At 39.7% G+C, this 26,291-nt stretch overlaps 1 protein-coding gene and 1 pseudogene across 2 annotated transcripts in view; one reads left to right on the top strand and one right to left on the bottom strand.

Moving 5' to 3' along the window:
• PDSS2 (decaprenyl diphosphate synthase subunit 2) overlaps positions 1–26,291 on the bottom strand; it is a 286,538-nt gene that overhangs the window by 59,821 nt on the left and 200,426 nt on the right. The gene's annotated exons all lie outside the window — the stretch shown is intronic.
• LOC129561147 (large ribosomal subunit protein eL34 pseudogene) lies at positions 25,647–26,059 on the top strand (annotated as a pseudogene).

The raw sequence follows: 26,291 nt of genomic DNA, 5'->3' as shown, positions 1-26,291 counted from the left end.
CACTGCAATCCTTCTTCCACCATTGCTGCTGCTGCTGCTAAGTCACGTCAGTTGTATCCGACTCTGTGTGACCCCATAGACGAAAGCCCACCAGGCTCTCCTGTCCCTGGGATTCTCCAGGCAAGAACACTGGAGTGGGTTGCCATTTCCTTCTCCAATGTGTGAAAGTGAAAAGTGAAAGTGAAGTCGCTCAGTCGTGTCCGACCCTGAGCGACCCCACGGACTGCAACCTACCAGGCTCCTCCATCCATGGGATTTTCTAGGCAATAGTACTGGAGTGGCTTGCCATTGCCTTCTCCGCTTCCACCATTATGTGGTGACAAAATAAAAAACAGTAAGAAAACTTAAACAGAGAGGTCATTAAAAAATGACCTCAGATTTAGCCCCACCTCTTTCACTATGCTGAAGGGAATCTTCAACCCATTGGTCAGATCAAATTCTCAATTCTGTATGCTTTTAAACAAAAAGAGAGTTCCACTTATAGCCACAGTTACAAATATGCAACCTACTATTGTGTAATAATCAAAAAAGCCACACAGGGAGAAACAGTGCATAGAGTGCTTCCTAAAACATTACAGATAAATAACAGCATTTAATTTTAGAAATTTGAGAATGGATCTTAAAATGTGCAAAGTTAATATATCATATTAATGTTGCTGCTGCTGCTGAGTCACTTCAGTCGTGTCCGACTCTGTGCAACCCCATAGACGGAAGCCCACCAGGCTGTCCCGTCCCTGGGATTCTCCAGGCAAGAATACTGTAGTGGGTTGCCATTTCCTTCTCCAATGCATGAAAGGGAAAAGTGAAAGTGAAGTCGCTCAGTTGTGTCCGACTCTTAGCGACCCCATGGACTGCAGCCCACCAGGCTCCTCCATCCATGGGATTTTCCAGGCAAGAGTACTGGAGTGGGGTGCCATTGCCTTCTCCAATCATATTAATAAGCCTAGATAAAAACCATATTATCTCTCCAGATATACTAAAGATGAATTTGACAAAATTCTACTCTTGATGGGAAAAAAAAGCACTTACTAAGACATGTATTTTTCTTAATGTATATACTGCAATCCTATTTCAAATCCATAAACGAAGTTAGCATGTAGAAAATTTAAATGAAACAGTACAGTCAAAAGAGCAGAGAACCAAAAAATCTAAAAAGGCAGCATACCTAAAGCATGAGAATTCATCAAAGCTTCATCTTTGGGTTTTGACTGACACTTGACGGTTGCACATTTGGAGACAAACTCTGATATCACAATGACCATTCTGAAGAGATTTCAGCACCAGCACTAAGACTTGCATGTTTGGTTGGTTTGCAGTTGACTCATCAGCCATTCACACAGTGTGCAGTACAGATGTGTCACAGGACAGATCACAGTGTTAAAGGAAAGAAGAATCTTCCCGTAATGAGAGAGGATCCCCTAAACTGCACACAGCTTACGACATCCAATGTACAAGAGCATAAAAACCATCATAATATTGTGATTCCAAGAAAGACAATTTTGGTCAGGAAAATAACCTAAGATCCTACTTCCCATTTTAATTTCTAAAATCTCTGACAATGACAAAACTGTCACGTAGGACAGAAAGTATGCAGTGCTGGGAAATATAATGTGATTTAGCACTGGATCTTTTTATCATTTAACACAGACATCACATTAATATTAGACCAAAGCACAAAACGTTTAGTGCATAAACCAGTTTCTCTTTTAAGACCTAGCATTTTTATCACAGTCTTTTATCTTACTTTGGACCACTTGTACCCAGTTCTCTATCCTACTATAGACTGTTTAACTTAGTCAACAGAATCAAAAGTAATTTCCGGTGAGATTTATGGGGGACATAAACATTTATATCATTAAAGTGTCTGCATAACCAAAAGTACAATAATAAAAATGAAAATGCCTCCTGTTCCTTTTAGAAAAATAGTACTTCATAAGCTTGCTGCATTTTTATTGCCTTTACTATTGCATGACAATGAATAGTGGACAGAAAAAAAGAAATATATACTTGAATTATGATAGCTTAGAATGAGATGGCTGGATGGCATCACCGACTCGATAGACATGAGTCTGAGTGAACTCTGGGAGTTGGTGATGGACAGGGAGGCCTGGTGTGATGTGATTCATGGGGTCGCAAAGAGTCGGACACAACTGAGCAACTGAACTGAACTGAATCCATCACAAATTAATCTAAAAATGAAGCTTTTAGGGGTTTCCCTGGTGGTCCAGTGGCTAAGACTCTGTGCTCCCAAGGAATGGGGCCCTGGTCTGATCCCTGGTCAGGGAACTCGGTCCCAAATGCTGCACTAAGAATGTGCATGCGGCAACTAAAGATCCCAAGTAAGACCTGGGACAGCCAAATAAATAAATAAATGAAGTCGCTACAGAAACAGGAACTATTTTTTGAAAGATGTATTTATTTATTTAATTTTTTGGGCTGTGGTGGGTCTTTGTTATTGCACGAGGGTTTTCTCTAGTTGCAGGGAGCAGGGGCTACCTTTCACTGCTGTGGGCAGGCTTCTCATTGTGGTGGCTTCTCCATTCTTGTGGAGCAAAGGCTCTAGGGTGTAAGAGCTTCAGTAGTTGCAGTGAGTGGGCTCCAGAGCACAAGCTCAGTACTAGTGGCTCATGGGCTCAGTTGCTCCACAGCATGTGGGATCTTCCTGGACTAGGGATTGAACCAGATTCCCTTACCTTGCAAGGTGGATTCTTACCACTGGACCACCAGGGAAGCCCAGGAACTATTTTAATAAGGGGGAAAACATGCCCTCATTTCAGATGTGTATTTCTTTAATATGACAAGTGTGTGTGTGTGCATGCACATGCACACACATGATCACCCAAAAGTTAGCAAACACTTTATGGGGAAACATATGACCCTTTCTTCCTAAAATTAGGAACAGGACAGAGGTGAACACAATACCATGGCTATTTAACAATGTAATAGAAGTGGTGAAAAAAGGATAGAAGTATAAAAATTAGAAATGAAGGGTTTATCACTATTTGAAGATAATATAACTGCATATTGGGGAAAACCAAGAGGCCCAACTGAAAAACTACTAAAGCAAAAAGATAATTCAGTAAGGTGCATGCATGCTAAGTCGCTTCAGTCATGTCTGACTCTGTGCGACCCTATGGACAGCAGCCCACCAGGCTCCTCCGTCCACAGCATTCTCCAGGCAAGAATACTGGAGTGGGTTGCCATTTCCCTCTCCAATTCAGTAAGGTAGCAGATATTAAATCATAAAACCTCAGTAATTTTTAAAAAATGTGCACCTTTAGACAGACAAACAATAAAACAAAATAGGAAGTCCAGGAATCAAACTAAACACAGGAATTTAATATATTTTAGGGAAAAGTTGGACTTTTTAGTAAATGGCGCTGGAATAACTGAACAATCTTCTGGGAAAAACATTAACACTGATCTGCATTTCACACAATTTATCAGGATAAACTCCACATAGTAAAAATAAAAACAAAAGAACCACAGACAATAATTGAAGACAAAAGACAATAAGGAAAAGTATTGGATTGGCCAAAAAAGGTCATTTGGGTTTTCCCATAACATCTTAACAGGAAAACCCGAACAACTTATTTGGCCAACCAAGTATTTGCATTTCCTATCACAGATGAATGACAAATCTTCCTATGGTTGGCTAATCATGGTCTCCCACAAAGACAGCCACGTCCTAATCCCTGGAGTCTGTGAACATCACCTTACATGGTAAAGGGGACTTTGCAGTTCTGATTAAATTCAGGATCTTCAGTTCAGTTCGGTTCAGTTGCTCACTCATGTCTGGCTCTTTGCATCCTTATGGACTGCAGCATGCCAGGCTTCACTGTCCATCACCAACTACTGGAGATGGAGGAATTATCCCATAAATGGATGAGCCTAATGCAATCAAAAGAATCCTCATAAAAGGGAAGTAGCAAGGATCAAAAATGGAGAATGAAGCCACAAACCAAAAAAATGAAGTGGAGGCTAGAAAGGGTAAGGAAAGGGATTCTCCCCTAGAGCCTTCAGAAGGAATGCAACCCTGACAACATCTTGATTTGGGGGCTTCTGATCAAAAACACCCACAATTTCCACCTTAAGTCTTCACTCAGTGTTGCAGAGGCTGTACAGAAACAGACCTATCAAATATGACTGGTAGGAGTGGAAACTGGATAGAAATTTTGTAATTTCTTTCACAATTACAAATGTATTTGCCCTGTGACCTGTCAGTCCTACTTCCAGGAATTAATCCTTCATATAAGCCCCCACACTTGTGAAATTAAATACATACAAGGTTATGGTCTAATGTTCATCTAGCTGCCTGGGTGATCCTTTTAAAACATAAGCCAGACAGAAGCATACTGGTATTTGTGCTGTTTTTCAAACACTCCAGGCCTGTTCCTCCTCAGGCCTCTGTGCCCAGTAAATAGAGCATATCCAGTTCAAATATCACTTCTTTAAGAAGCATTTGCAAATACCCCCAACATATACTTTCCTCTTGAAACTAACATAACCTTATGTATATTTCAAAACAGTTCTTAATTCTCTATGAATTGTATGCCTGCTTATTTGCTTGTTTCCTTAAGGACTGGATATAGTTGTTGGTCATCTTCACATTTTTAATCATTTAGGCCATATTTAACTTTCAACAAATGCTTGTTAAATGAACAGAAATGTGTTTATCTGTTACATTAAGTAATTGTGTGTTCTTTTAAACAATTTAAAAGTTAATGAGCAGATATATCTATTCAATGGAATGCTACTGTGCAAAAAAAAGAGAAAGAAGTGCTGACACCCGCTACACCATGGATGAACCTCAAAAGCACGACGCTCAGTGAGAGAAGCCATCCATGAGACCACATACGGTATGATTCTATTCTTATGAAATGGAGATTAGTGGTTGCCTGGCCTGGGGTGCGAACTGTAAATGGCCATGAGGGAGCTAATGAGGTGTGTGTGAAAATTTCTAAAATTGATTTATGGTGATGATTCTATCACTTGCTAAAGTTACTAAAAATTACTAACGGTAATTTTGAAATGGGTTAAAATTTTTTCTTGGGCTCCAAAATCACTGTGGATGGTGACTGCAGCCATGAAATTTAAAGACGCTTGCTCCTTGGAAGAAAAGCTATGACGAGCCTAGATAGCATATTAAAAACCAGAGACATCACTCTGCTGACATATAGTCAAAATATGTCAAAGCTGTATAGTCTGTATAGTCAAAGCTATGGTTTTTCCAGCAGTCATGTATGGATGTGAGAGTTGAACCATAAAGAAGGCTGAGTGCAGAAGAATTGATATTTTGAATTGTGGTGTTGGAGAAGACTCTTGAGAGCCCCCTGGACAGCAAGGAGATCAAACCAGTCAATCCTAAAGGAAATCAATCCTGAATATTCATTGGAAGGACTGATGCTGAAGCTGAAGCTCTAATACTTTGGCAACCAGATGCGAAGAGCCAACTCATTAGAAAAGACCCTCATGCTGGGAAAGATTGAAGGGAGGAGGAAAAGCGGACGACAGAAGACTAAATGGTTGGATAGTATCACCAACTGAATGGACATGAGTTTGGGCAAACTCCAGGAGATGGTGAAGGACAGGGAAACCTGGTGTACTGTAGTCCATAGCATCCCAAAGAGGCGAACACAACTAAGGGACTGAACAACAATTTTATGATATGTAAGATATATCTCAAAAAGCTGCTAAAAAAGAAAAAAGGGTAATGAATTTTACATTTCTTGGTCTCAAATGCTTAAATTATCATTTAAGAAATTAACTTTTTGTGGCTTGTATACCATCCTCATTTATTCATATAACATTTATTTAGTTTCTATTATGAGTTAGATTCTTTGTAAAGTAATATAAATATGAATATATTTATTAATAAATAGCCTGTTCTCAAGAAACTCACAATCCAGGTATGGCATCTATATATCTATCTCTATGTGGATATTAATATAATAGATAAATTATCTGATAGAGTTCTATCTCAGAATAATTCTTGGAAGATCTCCAATAAAAGATTCAGTTTTATATTTTCCTTATTGGGATTGATATTTTATTATTCATCACTTTTACATTTTTAATGCAATAATACAGTCACTGAAAATACTCAGCAAATTCAGATAACCAAGAAATAATTAATGTATAGTCTCTTGAAATCTGCTATTATAAGTTAATCATGTCATAAATCAGTAATTCCATTCTAAATTAATCAGAAAATTTATTCCCTGAATATTAAATTACTACCTATCATGAACTTGGTTATTACAAATGAAACAAAGCCCCTCCATCCATTTCTGTCAGCCTGCCATGTACATTAAGAGAGCATGCTTTATTACAAAGGAAAAGTTAACACACAATTTTGGATGGGGTTTAATAACCATATCCAAATTATTATCTTCAGATATCAGATATATAGAATTGATATGAAATGAGTGAATGCAGAGTAAATGAGATTCAGATATACTTACAGCATCAACTTACATTTGTGCAATTTACAGAAGGAAGATACATACAGTTGATATTCACTTTTGATGGGATTTTCTCTTTTTCAGAAAGATAATATATACCAACATACCTACTGAATGTCTGTCAGACTGAAGTATATTAATTTTAAAAATGTGGGTCTCTTATTCACTGTAACCTGTCCTTTTTGCTCAAGTAAGGCTAGTTTCAAAAACACACAGGAAAAAATAACCTGAAGCTTGTAAGGTGTTTGCCAAGATAGTGGCACTGATTGTTTTCCTCAGAAAAGATGTTCTGTTCTGCTGCTGAGCTGTCCAGGGGACGTGCACTTTAAATTGCTTTCCTAATGGTAGTAATGCATTTGAATATACCTACTTACATGAGATCAAAGTATATTTGTAAAGTGGCTCCTGCTTGGGATTAAAGGTCTAGTCTGTGGTCACAGAACAAAGGTAAGCTAACTGACCCAGGAAGATGTCCAAGCCCTAACCAGAACCTGCCAAGTCAAACTTTTACCTTCCATATTATCAGAAGAGTGTTAAGGGTACTTTAAAGAAAGCATGGAAATATTTGCTGTTTTATGCTTCCTACTTCAGATTCATATACTAAGCTGCTACTTTTATAATTTAACTTTAAAATATATTTATGCAGCATAAATTTGGGTTTGGTGAGAGATCACATTCTCTAATGTCACATTTTACCATCTTAAATGTTTGGTTTGAATTAGCCTCTTCACCTATTTTAAGAAGCTAAACAAGAGCCAAAATGTTTATCAGCCTAATTAAAAAAAAAAAAATTTGGCTGCACTGGTTTTAGTGACAGCAGGTGATCTCTTAGTTGCAGCATGCTGAACCTAGTTCCTGACCAAGGATTGAACCTGGGCCCCCTGCATTGCGAGTGCAGAGTCTTAGTCACTGCACCAACAGGAAAGTCCCTACTAGCCTTAATTTAAAAATAAAAAAAGGCAAGGAAAATTTTAATAAAGACTCTCTAAATTTAGGGATAAGAAGGAAGCAAGGGGGAAAACAGAATCTTCTATTTCCTGGGAGCCAACAATATGTGATGATACTTCCATGTTCATTATTATATTAGCACTTAGATTCTATCTCGTTTACTATATAATAGAAATACTTTAAAATATCTTCGATAGTTTAAAAAGTAGGTTTATATATGAGTAAATGACATGTTTCATTGATGTATCAACAAAGTATTTTAAACCTGTAATTAAGTCTTTTAATAATATAAAAGTTCCAAGAATCCAAAGCATATAAATAACAAGATTAGAAAAAGTACACATCATAGTATTTTTTTTCAGGAATCTTAAGGAAGAGGGAAAAAGTATAATATTTTAACAGCATCATCTAATAGAATGTAATAATTTGCTTTGATTTACAATCCGGTCACACTGGAGGTAGTAAAGTAGGTATCTATGTAAACCATGGGAGAGAAACTGATAAGATGTGATAAGTGTATAACTAAAGTCTGTTTTAAGAAGTGCTTCTATATAATAAAGCTGTTAAGCTTTTCCTCACACATTAGAGAGCAGGGATGTCAGGGAATTTAAATGTCGGGAATTTAAATGTCAGGATTTCTTTGGTCGAGGGCTAGCCAGCCCCTTCCTGTACTCCCCACCAGTCAGTTCTTGCTGAGATGAATGGGAATGATCCTGATGAAGAAGGGTCAGGATGGAGAAGGAAGACTTGACAGCTCAAATTCTCCAGCAAGGGGTATATCCTTCAGATGGGGAAAGCTTTGAACAGCTAGAGGGCAGCAGATAGTCTTCAGAGGGGTTGCTCAGAAGGGTCAGTAGGGAATGCTGATTGATTAATTCTTTGCGATGAACAAACAGCACCAAAGGGGAACTTAGCTTGCTTTGAGATGTACAGTGTATGTTGGTGTTTGACATACCATGTAAATGTGCAGCAGATGCAGTTAAATTAATTTTTTGTGTTGTGCTTACTATGCCAGGCATCATAGATTTGAGACTTAGGTATTCCATCTTGACCTTTAGTAGAAGTTCAGCAAGGGAGAAAGACAGTACTTAGGAAACAGTTTGGTTTTATGAAAAGAAAGCTATGTTTACAGTATAGAGAAGGGAGTGACTAGTTTTACCAAGGAAGGCTTCAGTGTGAGAACTATTAGCTGAATCTGGTTCTGAATAATAACCTGAAATTAGCCAGGAAAATAAGGTATGAGATGACTTTAGGGCATCAGTATTAGTTCCATATTGCTGAAGCAGACAGTGGGAAAAGGAGGTGAAGGACAAGACTAGGTAGGCAGGTAAGAGGTCCAGAGGGTTGTATATTATTTAGGTGCTAGGAGACTGACTTCAGCAGGAAATTATATGACTGAATGTGCAATCACATGGGCTGCTTCAGAGGCAGTTTGGACTGGAGGGGCAACAACTGGGATATCCATTAGAGGGTGAAGTTACACTCCAGGTGAGCAGGGATGACATAAAGTGGTAGCCAGTGGGAACTGAGAGGCCTGACCGTCATTCATCAAGGATCTACTTTACTCTCCCTCCTTACTAACGCACCCTAATTTTGTTCAGGCAGTCACTGCTGTTGCCAACAATTAATTTAGGAATGGGCATGTGGTCCAATTTTAGGGAATAAGACATAAGGAAAGTCTACTGCAGAACTCCTAGAAAGAGATCCAGACAGAAGTGGCACCTGTGGAAGGTGCTCTGTCATGATGAGCCACACTCAGGACTACTGTAGCCAAACTGCTGAAAAGGACACTAGGAAGCAGAACAGAGAGGAAAAACTTTGATATCTGGAGTTTTCATGTTAACTGTCCCTTGATGCCTGATTGCCTCTCCATGCTCAGTTAGAGTAAAATGTGTTTCCTTACTTTTATATCTATTTAATTGGATTTCCCATTCTTTGACAACTGAAAGCATTTCCATGAATTAATTCTTTCCTTAAGATGAAAAATGTTTACACTATATAAAGTCTGCATATGCTAACATTAGCAAACTACTAAAACATTTTAAGATTTTCCTTAGGATGGAGTATTCTATTGTCACATGACAAATGACCCACAAACACAGCACCTTAAAACAACAAACACTTATTATCTCAGAGTTTCCGAGGGTCAGGAATCTAGGAATGGCTTAGATGGCTGGTTGTGGCTCAGGATTTCTCAGGAGATTGCAGTTAAGCTGCTACTTGGGTGCAGTCACGTAAAGGGGCTGGATAATCCACTCTCAAGCTCATTCAGGTGGTTGTTGACAGTTGGTGTTAGCTCCTTTCCACCTGGGCCGCTCTGTAGGGTGGCTCACCTGACACAGTAGTTGGTTTCCCCAGAGCAAATGATCTGGTAGAGTAAGAGCACACCCAGGAGGGAAGTTTCAGAATCGTTCACACCCTATCCTGGAAGAGACACACTATCTTCTCTGTGGTCTGCTGTTCGTCATACAGACCAACCTAGCACAGTATGCGGAGAAGGCAATGGCACCCCACTCCAGTACTCTTGTCTGGAAAGTCCCATGGATGCAGAAGCCTGGTAGGCTGCAGTCCATAAGGTCGCTAAGAGTCAGATACGACTGAGCAACTTCATTTTCACTTTTCACTTTCATGTATTGGGGAAGGCAATGACACCCCACTCCAGTGTTCTTGCCTGGAGAATCCCAGGGACGGGGGGGCCTGGTGGGCTGCCGTCTATGGGGTCGCACAGAGTCGGACACGACTGAAGCGACTTAGCAGCAGCAGCACAGTATGAAAAGGAATGAGACAAGGAATACTAGGAGGTGTAGCTCACTGGGGGCCATCTTGGAAGCTGACTACTACAGATAGAGTCTATGATTAGAATCACTAGGTAAACAGATCTGAACATTTTAAAATTTCTTAAAGATTCTGCAAATTATTTTACAGAAAGTTTCTTCTGATATGTACCTTGACTGGCTAAGTTTGAGACTGTCTTGTCACTGAGTAGAATTGTTTAACTTGTGAATTTAACAGGTGAAAAGTGGCATTTCATTGTAAATGGGAAGCAATTTCATTGATTAACCAGTTGTACTTCCTCCATTTATTCATTTATTTACTGAGTATCTTCTACATATAAGGCACTGTTTTAGGTGTTTATACCAGTGAGAAAACCAGAGCATCCTTGCATTCATGGTTTATAGTCTAGAAGGGAAGTCAGACAATCATAACCACACAGACAAACATGTAACTCCAAACTGAGACACTTTCAATGGGGAAAATGAACATACTTTTATGACATCAGCAGTAAGAATACCTGACTGAGACTGAGGATTTTGGGAATTGTTTCCGTGAGGAAGTGACACTTGAGCTGACACAGGAAGGATGAATAAGTGATAATTTAGTAAAAGTAAAGGGCTATGCAAGGATTGCATAGTAGGTTGCAAGGATTGCACATACAAAAGAGAATGGTATGTCTGAGATAGGAGAGAGGCTCTTAGGGCTGATATGTAGACAGTGAGGGTTCAAATGGTAAGAGGAGAGGCTGGAGGGATAGACTGGGTCAGATTATGCAGGGTCTTCTGGGTCACGTTCAGGATTTCAGTCTTTATCCACAGAGTGATGGGATGTTACTGGAGGTTGAGACGAAGGCACTGCAGTATCAGATCGCATTTTGAGATCTCTGGTGGTATGGAGAAAGACTAGAGGATGGGAGAATTGTAACCATGGAGGTGAAGGAAGAGGTTATAGGAATTGCTCAGGCCAGAGAGGATGACATTGTGGACCACGCAAAAGCGGGAGGCATGGGGTAAAGCTAGACTGCAGCTTGTGCCATCGACAGTGGGCCAGTGAAGGCATCAACAAGGTACTGCCTTTTTTGTTTTTTTCAAACTTTAAACTTTTAATTGTCAATGTTGTGGTAGTTTCAGGTGAACAGCAAAGGGACTCAGCCTTACATATACATGTATCTATTCTTCCCCAAACCCCCTCCCAGGTACTGCTCTTGACTACTTATGGACCAAATGTATGTGTCCCTGCAAAATTCACAAGTTGAAGTCCTAACTGCCAGTGTATTTAGGGTAAGCAAGTAATTAAGGTTAAATGAAGAGTGTGGATTAATGTTCTTATAAGGAGAGATACCACAGAGCTTGCTGGGCTCTCTCTCTACCACGTGAGCACACAGTGAAAAGGAGTCATCTGCAAACCAGGAAGACAGTTCTCATCAGAAACCAAATTGCTAGAACCTCCATCTTGGACTTCTCATCTCCAGAACTGTTAGTAAATAACTTTCTGTCATTTAAGTCAACTCAGGTCATGATATTTTGGTATGGCAGCCAGAGCTGACAAGAGCAACTGACTTCTCTCATCACTGATTGATGTTTTAATATTTATACTGTTCCTCCCAACATCTTTTCAGCATGGTCTTAACAACAAGCACGTTGAAAAGATCTATAGTCTAGTTATCTATTTCTGTATAACAAACCACCCCAAAATTTAGTGGCTAAAACTAACAACCATTTTACTATGATCACAGATTCTGTGGGTCAGGAATTCAGGAAGAGAACAGAGAAGATCTGACTCTGCTTCATGATGTCTGGGGTCTCAGTTAGGGAGACCTAAAAAAGCTGGGGATGAAACTAGCCCCAGAGAGCTGGGGCTAAAACAGCTGAACTACCCGGGATCTACTTCCAATAAAATGGCTGATTCACCCATACATCAATCAGGCACACCTGGGATGGATGACTGGAGCACTTATTCACAGTCTCTCACTCATGGTGCTCAGGTTCTGAGGTGGGGAGTGGTGAGAGGGAGTGTTTCAAGAGAGTGAGTATTCTAAGAGACCCTTTCCTGGCACAGACTGAGAATTTAGGTAGCGTCACTTCTACTGTACTCTTATCGATTGAGGGGCTCACAATCCTACTTAGGTTCAAGGGCAAGAGTCATAGATTCGTACCATTTGATGAGAAGTGATGGGAGGAAAGATAAAGAATTTGAGGCCTTTTATTGTTTGTTCTTAACTACCATAGTCTATTGCTAAAGAGGGCGCTAAGGAAATCAACTTGCTTTCTCTGCTCTCTCCCAGTTATATTTCTGGCTAAGCTGATGATACAGGAGATGGAGTAAGGTAGTCATGGGGATAAGCGTGGTGAGGGAAACAAGTATTAAGGATGACTCATAAGTTTCTGACTTGAAAATCTGGATGAATGGTGGTGCTCTTCATGAAGACAGAGGATAATGGACTGGGTTTGGGGAGAAAGATCATATATCTGGTCTTATAAGTACTGAGTCTGAGACGAGTGGGATACCACCAGATGGAAATATTGAATAAGCAACAAAATATTCAGCTCCAGAGCTCAGGAGTGAACTGAGATGGAGATTACTTTGGGACTTACTGACATATAGACAGATGGTAATTGAAGGCTTGAGCTTCATTTTTTAAAAGGTCTGTTCTTGTCCTGTGATCAAAATGGTATTCTATTAAACAATTTACAAGCTTAATAGTGATGTTTCATCTCTCAGGCAAATAAACTGCCTTTTAAGATGTTTTGCTGCAATAGCTGTCAGTGAGTGACCTGGAGTACCTCTAAATGGTACACAAATTCAATTTAAACAATAAAAACATTCACAAACCATACCCACTCTAAACTTGAGGGCCTGCTTAATCAAAAGGCCATTATATACATGTAGCTTTCTTAGTCACTAACAGCTTTGCTGCCTTCTCTGTATCAACTTTTGCTTTTTCACCTTTGCCTATCTAACCTAATACTCCTGTATTTGATTTCTAACATGCTTACTTCATGATACATGTGCTATTTTTTCCTTTAAATAAAAACATTTTGTGGATTAAAAAATATAGACTATTATTTCTTAAATGTGGTATGGGCATCTAGGTGTTTTATTTTCATTCTTTAAACTGTACGTATCTGCCATATACACTCTTTTGTATGCTTGATACATTTCATAACAAAAAACATTTAAACTATATTCAATAGCCTTAAATTTTTATTTGCAACAAATGATTTAAGACTGTGTCTATTTTATGAAAAAAGGATGTTATTAAAACTATAGGTATTTATTATCACCACCACTAGCATCTTCAAAGTCTTGGATATGTGAGTGATATAAGCTTGAACAGATGCCCAGCAAACAATAAAACATGACATGGCCTGTTTTATTAGTTCATTAACACATGCCTTGGGTACAATATGAAGGACAGGTTGTGAGTAAATGTACCAATGAAATATACCCCAGAGTATATTAATGCTTTTATATTCTACTCACTGTTTCACTTTTAAGCCTCTTAAAATACATTTTCTTTTAAAGGTAGTTTTTACATGTACATATACTTGGGATATTTCTTACTTCAAAGAAAGATAAATAAAAATTTCCTATTTCTAATCTACAAAAGAAAACCTTCAATATGAATTCCATTCCACTTTGATGATGTTAATTAGCATCCTTGAACTCAAACTCACTGATTTCCTCTAACCAACCTCCCCAGGCCACTTTCACCCATTTTTATGGGAATAGTCTGCAAGGCCCTGAATTTCCTATCATTATTCTGTACTTGTTTGCACATGGCACAATAATGTCTCCATACAAGACACTGTAGTCCTTTCTGACTCCCTGAGGATTAATTATCATCATGAACAACACAGTAAATGTCCCAACCAGGAAGTACATGACCAACAAACTACTTCAGCTGCAACAAATGATCACTGATGACCTTCATCCTCAGTGCCTTAGATAGAAATTTGGGGAAAGCTTGCCCAAATATACCACACTTGATGTCATCTTTGAATTTGGATTAAAAAAACCCTTTTTGGTAGTGGCAAGACACCTGGCTTCAGTCTGATTTAAAATTCAGGAAGCCAAACACAGACTTGTAAGACATGGTCTTAATGAGAAGAAAAAGATCTCAAGAAAACTGAAAACATAAAAACAGACTGAAGAGAGTTGGTGCTGACAAAAAGAAGGTGCAGATTTTGCAATGACTATCTGTGGTGATTGTGCAAATTTTTTTAATAAGAGAATATACTAGGGAAACTTCAGGAAAAGAACACAGAAAAAATCCCACTATAGGTGTTTCATGAACAGTCTTGATATGAATTTCCTGAAACTCCAAATACCAAGCCTCTCCTCTTTCTAGCCAGGGGGATGTTGGCTTTCCCGTTACTAAGTGAGTCCTAGCCCCTAGAAAGTAAGGCTTTGGTCCTCAGGCTAGAAGCCTTCTCACCGACTTAGCCTAGACCTTCAGGTTCTCATGGCTCCTCTGACTGACTCCAGTTCACTATTAGAAAAGGTACCCCAGACTCAGTGGTTTCAAACAATAATCATTTATTACTGCTCATGTGTCTGTGGATCATCTGGGATTCAGTTAATTTAGACTGGTGGCCCTGCTTCTCACTGCATGTCTCTGGACTGGCTGGAGACATCTGGTCTGCTCCAAATGTTTCTCATTCTTCTTGGACCAGCAGTCTAGCCAGGATATGTTTTTCTCATGGCAATGGCAGAGGCCCAAGAGAGCCTCCTATTGGCCAAGCAAATCAGAGTTAAAGGGCTAAGTATAAGAACACCCTATCCAAATGCATCACAGTTACATAGCAAAGACATAGATGTATATATTGCTGTTCAGTCACTTAAGTTGTGTCCAACTCTTTGTGACCCTGTGAACTGCAGCAAGGCAGGCTTCCCTGTTCTTCATTATCTCCCAGAGTTTGCTCAAACTCGTGTTCATTGAGTCAGTGATGCCATCCAACCATTCATCCTCTGGTGCCTTTACCTTCTCATCCTGCCTTCAATCTTTCCCAGCATCAAGGTCTTTTCCAATAGTGGGCTCTTTGCATCAGGTGACCTAAGTATTGAAGCTTCAGTTTCAGCATCAGTCCCTCCAATGATATTCGGGGTTGATTTCCTTTAGGGTTGACTGGTTTGATCGTCTTGCTGTCCAAAGGACTCTTCCCCAGCACCACAGTTTGAAAGTATAAATTCTTTGGTGCTCAGCCTTCTTTATGGTCCAATTCTCACATCAGGACATTTAATACTGGAAAATACCATGGCTTTGACTTTATGGACCTTTGTCAGCAAAATAATGTCTTTGCTTTTTAATATGCTATCTAGGTTGGTCATACCTTTTCCTTCAAGGAGCAAGCACCTTTTAATTTCATGGCTGCAGTCACCATCTGCAGTGATTTTGGAGACCAAGAAAAAAAGTCTGTCACTGATTCCATTTTTCTCATCTACTTCCCATGAAATGACGGGACCAGACGCCATGATCTTAGTTTTTTGAATGCTGTTTTAAGCCAGCTTTTTCACTCTCCTCTTTCACTTTCATCAAGAGGCTCTTTAGATCCTCTTCAGTTTCGGCCATTAGGGTGGTATCATTTGCATATCTGAGGTTGTTGATATTTCTCCAGGCAATCTTGATTCCAGCTTGTGAGTCATCTAGCCCAGCATTTCACATGATGTACTCTGCATAGAAGTTAAATAACCAGGGTGACAATATACAGCCTTGATGTACTCCTTTCTCAATTTGTACCAGTCCATTGTTCCATGCTCAGTTCTAACTGTTGCTTCTTGACCTGCATACAGGTTTCACAGGAGGCAGGTAAGGTGGTTTGGTATTCCCATAAACATTTTCCAGTTTGTTGTGATCCACACAGTCAAAGACTTTAGAGCAGTCAATGAAGCTGAAGTAGATGCTTTTCTGGATTTCTCTTGCTTTTTCTATGATAAAACAGATGGTGACAGTTTGATCTCTGGTTTGTCTGCCTTTTCTAAATCCAGCTTGTACATCTGGAAATTCCCAGTTCACATACTGTTGAAGCCTAGCTTGAAGGATTTTTAACATTACCTTACTAGTATGTGATATAAGCACAATAGTACGGTAGTTGGAACATTCTTTGTCATTGCCCTTCTTTGAGATTGGAATGAAAACTGATCTTTTCCAATCCTGTGGCCATTCCTGAGTTTTCCAAATTTGCTGGCATACTGAGTGTAGCACTTTAACAACATCATCTTTTGGGATTTAAAATAGCTCAGCTGAACTCCATCAGCTCTACTAGCTTTGTTTGTAGTAATGCTTCCTAAGGTCCACTTAACCTCACACTCCAGGATGTCTAGTTCGAGTTGAGTGACCACACCACTGTGGTTATCCAGGTCATTAAGACCTTTTTTGTACAGTTCTTCTGTGTATTCTTGCCACTTCTTCTTCATCTCTTCTGCTTCTGTGAGGACCTTGCCGTTTCTGTCCTTTGTTGTCCCCAACATTGCATGAAATTTTCCCTTGGTATCTCTTAAGAGATCTCTAGTCTGAATGCATATATTAGTTACCTATTGCTGCATAATAAATTATCTCAAACTTAGTGGCTTAAAACAATAACGAACACATTATGTTTCAGAAGGTCTGTGGTCAGGAATGGCTCAGCTGGGTGGCAGCATGGGGCTTCTCATGAAAGACTAAAAATGCTCTATTTTGTAGACAAAGAGACTCCTGTACAAATACCCTATATTTCTAATTATTGTCTATTATTTACTAAAACATATTTTTGTGCAATGCAATACATTTTATGGGAAAATGCTGTTTAGAGAGTTTTTAGCAGCAAAATAAGGACTGTGATCTTTAAAGAATAGGCTTAAAGATGGTGAATATTAACTCAATTCCACAAAATACATAGCAAGGGAATAATAAAACAGGAGACATAAATTGCAAATCACTTTATAAATTGAGAGATAGGATACCTGCAGAATTCCTGGGCCCTTGCCCTATGCTTGTTTGTATAGCCAACAATCTTGTCTTTTGCTTCATACCTGTGTTATTTCAACACTCTTCCAGATGGTATCTCTGCTTCTGATTGCTCTGGCTTCCAATTTACCTTATTCACAGCTTCTAAATAATCTTTTTATAAAAAACTGTAGCTTATTTTCTTAATATTTATTTTTTTATTAATTTATTTATGTGGCTATGCCAGGTCTTAATTATGGCACCCGGGATCTTCAAATTTTATTCAGCATGCAGATCTTTTTTTTTATTTGAGAGATGTGAACTTTTAGTTGTGGTATGTAGGCTCTAGTTCCCTGACCAAGGATCCAACCAGAGCCCACTGCATTGGAGTGCAGAGTCAGAGCCACTGGACCACGAGGGAAGTCTCCTACAATAATCTTTATCAAAGATCTTCTTTTGTGTAAGATCCTATGATACTTTCCTTCTGTTTACTATTTTAAATCCAAACTCCCCAATACACATGTTCAGGATCCATCCATTGATTCCTCTTAAAACTATCAGCCATCCCTAGCAAATGCCTTGGCTCCAGCTCTGACAATAGCTTTGTCTCCATCTCAGCTTTCAAAACACAAGCATCTGATTTGTCCAGCACAGCTGCTAGTGAATAATGGGTACTCATTATGCATTTGCTGAATGAGCAGACTTTGAAAATAACTAGGTAACCTAAAACAAAATTATAACTTTCTCTTCTCAGTTCTTCTGAATCTGTGTTCAAAGTACCTTCATAATTGAGTCACATATATTGGCATAATACCTGTCTGCCTCTCTAAACTTACCTCCAACCACCCTTCTGTTCATCCACCATGTTTCAGCTGAGTGGGCCTTCTTTCTATTTTCTGGATACATTAAGCTCGTTCCTCTCTCAGGCCTTTTCCTAAGTTGGTTCCTCTTCTTGGAATACTTTTCCCTGTTTTTTGTTTTTTTTTTCATTCAGCTTGCTGCTTTTTGTCATTCAGATCTCAGTTTAAAATTATTTCCTCAGAGAGGACTTCCATGAACATTCACTTTAAAGTAACTCCCTCAATCCTTAACTATCGCATCTCTCTTTTTAGTTCTATGCTGTGCAGTATCAGCTATTTCTCTTGTTGACTTATTTATGTGATTGTTTATAGTTGGCCTTTCTACAAAGATGTACGCTGCATGAGAACAAAGATGTCTTATTCACTGAGCACTTATATTGCTAATGGCTGCCCATCTGGCAGATGCTCAAAGATGATGTTAAATGAATGAATAAACAAATAATGTTTATTTTCAATCTCCCAGATAATGCTCTGATCCCAACAAACCTCAACAACTTCTCTTAATTCATTTCTACTATACCTCCTAAGACTCTAGTTAAAAGAAAATTAGTTCCTCCAGGAAGCTTCCCCTGAAATACTCTTCATTCCTAATGTTGTACATTCACCTAAATGTTTAGCCTGTATCATATAATTTGACGTGTGGTCTTATGGGTAAATTGCTCTCTAGTGGTTCTATGCACATGTTTCTTCTCTGATCTATATGTATCATCAGATCCCCAAGAGCATATGTCCCCTTCTGTTATAGCTTTGAGTGTTCTGGTGGCACTCAGTGTGCTGTTGTAGATATAGCTGCAATTCAAGCAGGCCTTTCCTGGTGGTTCAGATGGTAAAGAATCTGCATGCAATGCAGGAGACCTGGGTTCAATCCCTGGGATGGGAAGATCTCCTGGAGAAGGAATGGTTACCCATTCCAGTATTCTTGCCTGGAGAATTCCACAGACAGAGGAGTCTGGCAGGCTACAGTCCATGGGGTTGCAAAGAGTTGGACACGAGTGACTAACATACACACACATGTATCATCAGACCCTCAAGAGCATCTGTGTGTTTTTGTGGTAGTTTTGTTTTGAGTGTTCTAGTAGCACTCAGTGTGCTCCTGTCGACATAATAGCAATTGAAGTTTACTAATATGCACTTCCTCAAAATGGCCTAATACAGTTCTTCAGCCAAGCATTTAACCAAGATGGTGGAGTGAAAGGATGTGTGCTCATCTTCTCCTGCAAGAACACCAAAATCACAACTAGCTGCTGAAGCATCAACAGGAGAATATTCAGTTCAGTTCAGTTCACTTCAGTCGCTCAGTTGTGTCTGACTCTCCACGACCCCATGAATCACAGCACACCAGGCCTCCCTGTCCATCACCAACTCCCGGAGTTCACTCAAACTCATGTCCACAGAGTTGGTGATACCATCCAGCCATCTCATTCTCTGTCGTCCCCTGCTCCTCCCGCCCCCAACCTTTCCCAGCATCAGAACTGTACATGGAACAACAGACTGGTTCCAAATAGGAAAAGGAGTATGTCAAGGAGAATATTGGATCCCACCAAAAAAAGATATCCTGTGTCCAAGAGCAAAGGTGAAGCCCCAAAAAGACGGTAGGAGGGGAGAAATTGCGTTTGGAAACAAACCTCATACCCACCAGAGATGCTCAGAGGGCACAAACAAAACCCTTGCGCGCACAGGACCCAGGGACAGGAGCAGTGACACCTATGAGAAACTGAGCCACACCTGCCTTTGAGTGTTTGAGTGTCTCCTGCAGAGGCACAGGTCAGCACTGGCCTGCTGCAGACACAGGGGCTCTGGCTGTAGCAGACCTGAGAGGCATAGCGTGTGGCCTAAGTCCTCTTGGAGGAGGTTGCCATTAGCCCCATTGAAGAGCTGCTGAGCAGATGACCCACAAAGTGGAGAACAATTATACAAAAGAAGTTCTCACACTTTTGCAAAAGTTCTACGGCCCACAACAGATTTCCCAACCTTGGGATCTAGCAAAGGGACTGAGAACCTCCAGGGAATTTGACTTTCAAGGGCAGTGGGATTTGACTAAAGAACTTCCACAGGACTGGGGAAACAGACTTTTGGAGGGTACAAACAAAACCTTGACCACACCAGGACCCAGGACAAAGGAGCAGTGACCCTACAAGAGACTGAGCCAGACTTGTCTATGAGTGTCCAGGAGTTTCTGGCAGACGCGTAGGTTGACTGTCAGGGGCACTGAATACAACAGTCCTGGGAGCCACAGTGTGCTGGCCTAAGTCCTTTTGAAGGAGGTCGCCATTACCTCCATTAACCCTACCACAGTTTGACCTCAGGCCAAACTACAGGGAGGGAAGACAGCTCCACCCGTCAACAGAAAATTGGAATAATGATTTCTTGAGCATGGCCCTGCCCACCAGAGCAAGACACAGTTTACCCCACAGCCAGTCCCTCCCATCAGGAAGCTTCCACAATCCTCTTAACCTCATCCATCAGAGGGCAGAGAGAAGGAAAACCACAGCCACAGAAAATGAAACAAAATGATTGCATGGATCATAGCCTTAGCTAAGTCAAGATGAGCCATTCCATGCAGGCCCACCCAAGACGGACAGGTCATGGTGGAGAGTTCTGACAAAATGTAGTCCAGTGGAGAAGGGAATGGCAAATAATTTCAACATTCTTCCCTTGAGAATCCCATGAACAGTACAAAAAGACAAAGCGATATGACACTGAAAGATGAACTCCCCAGGTTGGTAGGTGCCCAATATGCTACTGTAGAAGAGCAGAGAAACAGTTCCAGAAGGAATGAAGAAGCTGAGCCAAAGTGGAAACAATGCTCAGGTGTGGATGTGTCTGGTGGTAAAAGTAAAGCCTGATGTTGTAAAGAACAATACAGCATAGGAACCTAGAAGATTAGGTCCATGAATCAAGGTAAACAGAAAGTGGTCAAACAGGAGATGGCAAGAGTGAACATCAACATTTTAGGAATCAGTGAACTAAAATGGACTGGAATGGGCAAATTTAATTCAGAAGACCATTATATCTACTACTGTGGAAAAGAATCCCTTAGAAGAAATAGAGTAGCCTCATAGTCAACAGAAGAGCCCAAACTGCAGTACTTGGGTGCAATCTTAAAAACAACAGAATGATCTCTGTTCATTTCCAAGGCAAACCATTCAATATCACAGTAATCCAAGTCTGTGCCCCAATCACTAATGCTGAAGAAGCTGAAGTTGAACAGTTCTGTGAAGACTTACATGACCTTTTAGAACAAACAGCAAAAAAGGTGCCCTTTTCATCATAGGAGACTGGAATGCAAAAGCAGGAAGTCAAGAGATAGCTGAAGGAACAGGCAAGCTTGGCCTTGGAGTACAAAATGAAGCAGGGCAAAGGCTAACAGAGTTCTGCCAAAAGAATGCACTGGTCATAGCAAACACACTCTTACAACAACACAAGAGAAGATGTTAAACGTGGACATCACCAGATGGTCAATACCAAAATCAGACTGATTATATTCTTTGCAGCCAAGATGGAGAAGCTCTATACAGCCAGCAAAAACAAGACTGGGAACTGACTGTGGCTCTGATCATGAACTCCTTATTGCCAAATTCAGACATAACTTGAAGAAAGTGTAGGGAAAACCACTAGACCATTCAGATATGACCTAAATCATATCCCTTATGATTATACAATGAAAGAGACAAATAGATTCAAGAAATTAGCTCTGATAGAGTGCCTGAAGAACTATGAACAGAGGTTCATGACATTATATAGGAGGTGGTGACCAAAACCACCCCCAAGAAAAAGAAATGCAAAAAGGCAAAATGGTTGTCTGAGGAGGCCCTACAAATAGCTGAGAAAAGAAGAGAAGGGAAAGCAAAGGAGAAGAGAAAAGATATACTCATCTGAATGCAGAGTTCCAAAGAACAGCACGGAGAGATAAGAAAGCCTTCCTCAATGATCAATGCAAAGAAATAGAAGCAAACAGTAAAAGACTAGAGATCTCTTCAAGAAAATTAGAGATACTAAGGGAACATTTCATGTAAGGATGGGCACAATAAAGGACAGAAACGGTATGGGCCTGAAAGAAGCAGAAGATATTAAGAAGAAGTGGCAAGAATACACAGAACAACTATATAAAAAAGATCTTCATGACCCAGATAACCACAATGGTGTGATCACTGATCTAGAGTCAGACATTATGGAATGCAAAGTCAGTTGGGCCTGAGAAAGCATCACTACAAACAAAGCTAGTGGAGTGACAAAATTCCAGTTGAGCTATTTCACATCCTAAAAGATGATGCTGTTAAAGTGCTGCACTCAATATACCAGCAAATTTGGAAAACTCAGCAGTGACCATGGGACTGAAAAAGGTCAGTTTTCATTCCAAACCCAAAGAAAGGCAATGCCAAAAAATGTTCAAACTACCACACAATTGCACTCATTTCACATGTTAGCAAAGTAATGCCCAAAATTCTCCAATCTAGGCTTCTGCAATACATGAACTGAGACCTAACTTCCTTATGTTCAAGTTGGAGTTAGAAAAGGCAGAGGAACCAGAGACAAATTTCCAACATCTGTTGGATCATAGGAAAAGTAAGAGAATCCAGAAGGATATCTACTTCTGTTTTATTGACTGTGCTAAAGCCTTTGACTGTATGGATCACTACAAACTGTGGAAAAATTCTTCAAGAGATGGGAATACCAGACCACCTTACCTGCCTCCTGAGAAACTTGTATACAGCTCAATAGCAACATACAACTGGGGACAGAACATCGGAGTGGTTCTAAATTGGGAAAGGAGCACATTAAGACTGTATACTGTTTATTTAACTTCTATGCAGAGTACATCATGGGATATGCTGGGCTGGATGAAGCACAAGCTGGAATCAAGATTGCTGGGAGAAATATCAATAACTTCAGATATGCAGATGATATCACCCTTATGGCAGAAAGCAAAGAGGAAATAAAGATCGTCTTAATGAAGGTGGAAGAGGAGAGTGAAAAAGCTGGCTTAGAACTCAACATTCAAAAACTAAGATCATGGCATCCAGTCCCATCACTTCATGGCAAACAGATGGGGTAACAGTGGAAATAGTGACAGACTTTATTTTCTTGGGCTCCAAGATCACTGCAGATGGTGACTCCAGCCATTAAATTAAAAGATGCTTGCTCCTTGGAAGAAAAGCTATGATCAAACTAGACAACACATTAAAAAGCAGAGATTTTACTTTGCCAACAAAGGTTTGTAGAGTCAAAACTATGGTTTTTCCAATAGTCATGTATGGATGTGAGAGCTGGACCATAAAGAAGGCTGACCACCAAAGAATTTATGCTTTCAAACTGTGGTGTTGGAGAAGACTCTTGAGAGTCCCTTGGACTATAAGGAGATCCAACCAGTCCATCCTAAAGGAAAGAAGTCCTGAATATTCATTGGAAGGACTGATGCTGAAGCTGAAACTCCAATACTTTGACCACCTGATGAGAAGAGCTGACTCAATGGAAAAGACCCTGATGCTGGGAAAGACTGAAGGTAGGAGGAAAAGGGGATGACAATGGACGAGATGGTTGGATCACATCACTGACTCAATGGACATGAGTTTGAGTAAGTTCCAGGAAATGATGAAGGACAGGGAAGCCTGGCGTGCTGCAGTCCATGGGGTCATAAAGAGTTGGACATGACTGAGCAACTGAGTAACAAGCTGAGTATTGCCAATGGGTGTAAAGAAACTACAAAGTGTGGGGAGAAAAATCATTCAGAAGGTATGTGGTGAATAATTTAAAGGGCTGGGAATAGCTCCTGCTCCCATCAGCTGGAGTGGGAAAATAATTCACAGGGTATCAGTAGGGTACTCTGAAGGGTTTGCCTTAGTAATGGGAAAATTGTTCAGACTAAATGTTACTCTGATCCTCTAAAAGCTTAAAGGTAGGACCTGAAAGTATCAACCTGCTTCCAGTAACTTAACTGCATTCCAGAAGAAAGTTCAGGATTATTCATAGAGAGACAAAAATGTCTAGCATCAAACACAATAAAATTCACAGTGTCTGGCAGCCAATCAAAAATAACCAAGCATGCAAGAAAAAACATGGGCAGGAAAATAGCAACAAATAATGAAGAATAAAATAAGTCAATTGAAATCAACTTAAAATGACACAGATGATACAGTTAGTAGATAGGGATAGTAAAATATTTTCCATGTGGTCTGGGAGCTATAGCAAATACTGAGTATGTTAAGCAGAAGCATGGAGGATATAAACTGGTGAACTTGAATGCATAACAACAGAAATTATCTAAAATGAAACACAAAAAGAAAATTACAGGGGAACAAAAAAAGAATACAGCGTAGTGGACTCTGTGATAACTTCAAGCAGTCTATTACTCATGTAGCTGGAGTCCCTGTGATAGAGGAGAAAGAAAGAAAGAACAAAAAATATTTTAAGATAAAATGACCAAAAATTTTCAAAATTTGATTAAAAAAAATAAAGTCACCAGAGCCAAGAAGCTCAAAGGACCACAGACACAAGAAACATGAAAATAAAAAGAAAAATGACACAAGGCATCATAATCCAATTGCTCAAAACCAGTGGTAAAAAGAAAATCAGAAAAACAGCCAGAGAAATTTACACATGTTATGTACAGAAGAACAAAGATAACAGCAGCTTTGGAAACAATATAAGTGAAAAGATAATGAAGCAATACCTTTAAAACACTGAAAGAAAAAAAATTGTCAATCTTGAATTCTGTATCCAATGAACATATCTTTCAAAAGCAGTGTTGAAGTAGACTTTTTCAGACACAAAAAACAAAGAATTAATCACTAGCAGGCCTGCACTATAAGTAATGTTAAAATACATCTTCTAGGAAGAAAAAAAAATACCACATGGAAATGGGGGTCAACATAAAGAAATGAAAAGCATTGTAGACATTAACTATGTGGATAAATATGAAAGGTACTTAAAAGCTTGCCTAAAGTATCATGATCTTAATATTTTTCCTGATTTTTCCCAAACAGATAAAATTTTTGTTCACATTTTCCTCCTGTTATGGTTTTCAATGGCGAAAACTTAAGCTTGTTTATCTCTTTATTATATATTAGATGGTGGCATAAGGCTTTTGCAAATAAGAGATAACGAACAACTTCCTAGTGGATTGAAATAGCTTATTTCCATGTTTTACTTGAAAGTTGCACAAGAGTCAAAAAAAGATAAACATAAAAATAAAACAAGTAAGTGGACAGAAGTTATCTTGCCCCACAAAACAATGATATTCCTCATAAAACAATAATCTACTGAAAATACAATGTGTTTAGAAAAAAACCCAGAATGGATCTTTACTATTTCAGCGATAGTGTTAAAATCAGTTGATACTCTTTAAAACCCTCTCTCAGCTTCCCTAGTGGCTCAATGGTAAAGAATCCGCCTGCAACTCAGGAGACATGAATTTGATCCCTGGGTTGCGAAGATCCCCGAAGAAGGAACTGGTGACCCACTCCAGTATTCTCGTCTGGGAAATCCCATGGACAGAGAAGCCTGACAAGCTACAGTCCATGGGGTCCCAAAAGAGCTGGACATGATTTAGTGACTAAATAAACAACAAACTCCTGAGACTGCAATTGAGCTAACATGAGCAGAACCTCTGAAAATAGGGAAGAAGTCTGCTGTTCCCCATTTCAATAGCAATAGAAAATGAACTTTTTCCTTTTCCGGGGACGGCATCTAGAGGCATTCAGGATGGTGCAGCGTCTGACATACCGTCGTAGGCTGTCCTACAATACAGCCTCTAACAAAACCAGGCTGTCCCGAACCCCTGGTAATAGAATTGTTTACCTTTATACCAAGAAGGTTGGGAAAGCACCAAAATCCGCATGTGGTGTGTGCCCAGGCCAACTTAGAGGCGTTCGTGCTGTGAGACCTAAAGTTCTCATGAGGTTGTCTAAAATGAAGAAACACGTCAGTCGAGCCTATGGTGGTTCCATGTGTGCTAAATGTGTCCGCGACAGGATCAAGCGCGCTTTCCTTATTGAAGAGCAGAAGATCGTTGTGAAAGTATTGAAAGCACAAGCACAGAGTCAGAAAGCTAAATAAAAAATGAACCATTTTTGAGTAATAAACCAAAACGCCTCATAAAAAAAAAAAAAGAAATTGAAGACGCATGCCTTGCAGAGGACCTTGATTAGATTCCTAAGGAGGGAGCAGGAGTGGATGGGAAATAGACAATAAAAAATCAGAAAAAGACAGTGTTGGGGTTCCTAAGATCACTCCCAGGTTTGATGATTTGTTAGGAGGATACACAGGACTCAGCATATAGCTGAACTCACAGGTATGGTTTATTACACCAAAATGATACAA

This window comes from Moschus berezovskii, chromosome 10 (genome assembly GCF_049115385.1).
Source record: "Moschus berezovskii isolate FMDL1 chromosome 10, NW_MosBer_1.0, whole genome shotgun sequence".
NCBI lineage: Eukaryota > Metazoa > Chordata > Mammalia > Artiodactyla > Moschidae > Moschus > Moschus berezovskii.
The sequence above is the reverse complement of the archived record's forward strand: the minus strand, read 5'-3'. Positions and strand labels throughout refer to the sequence as shown.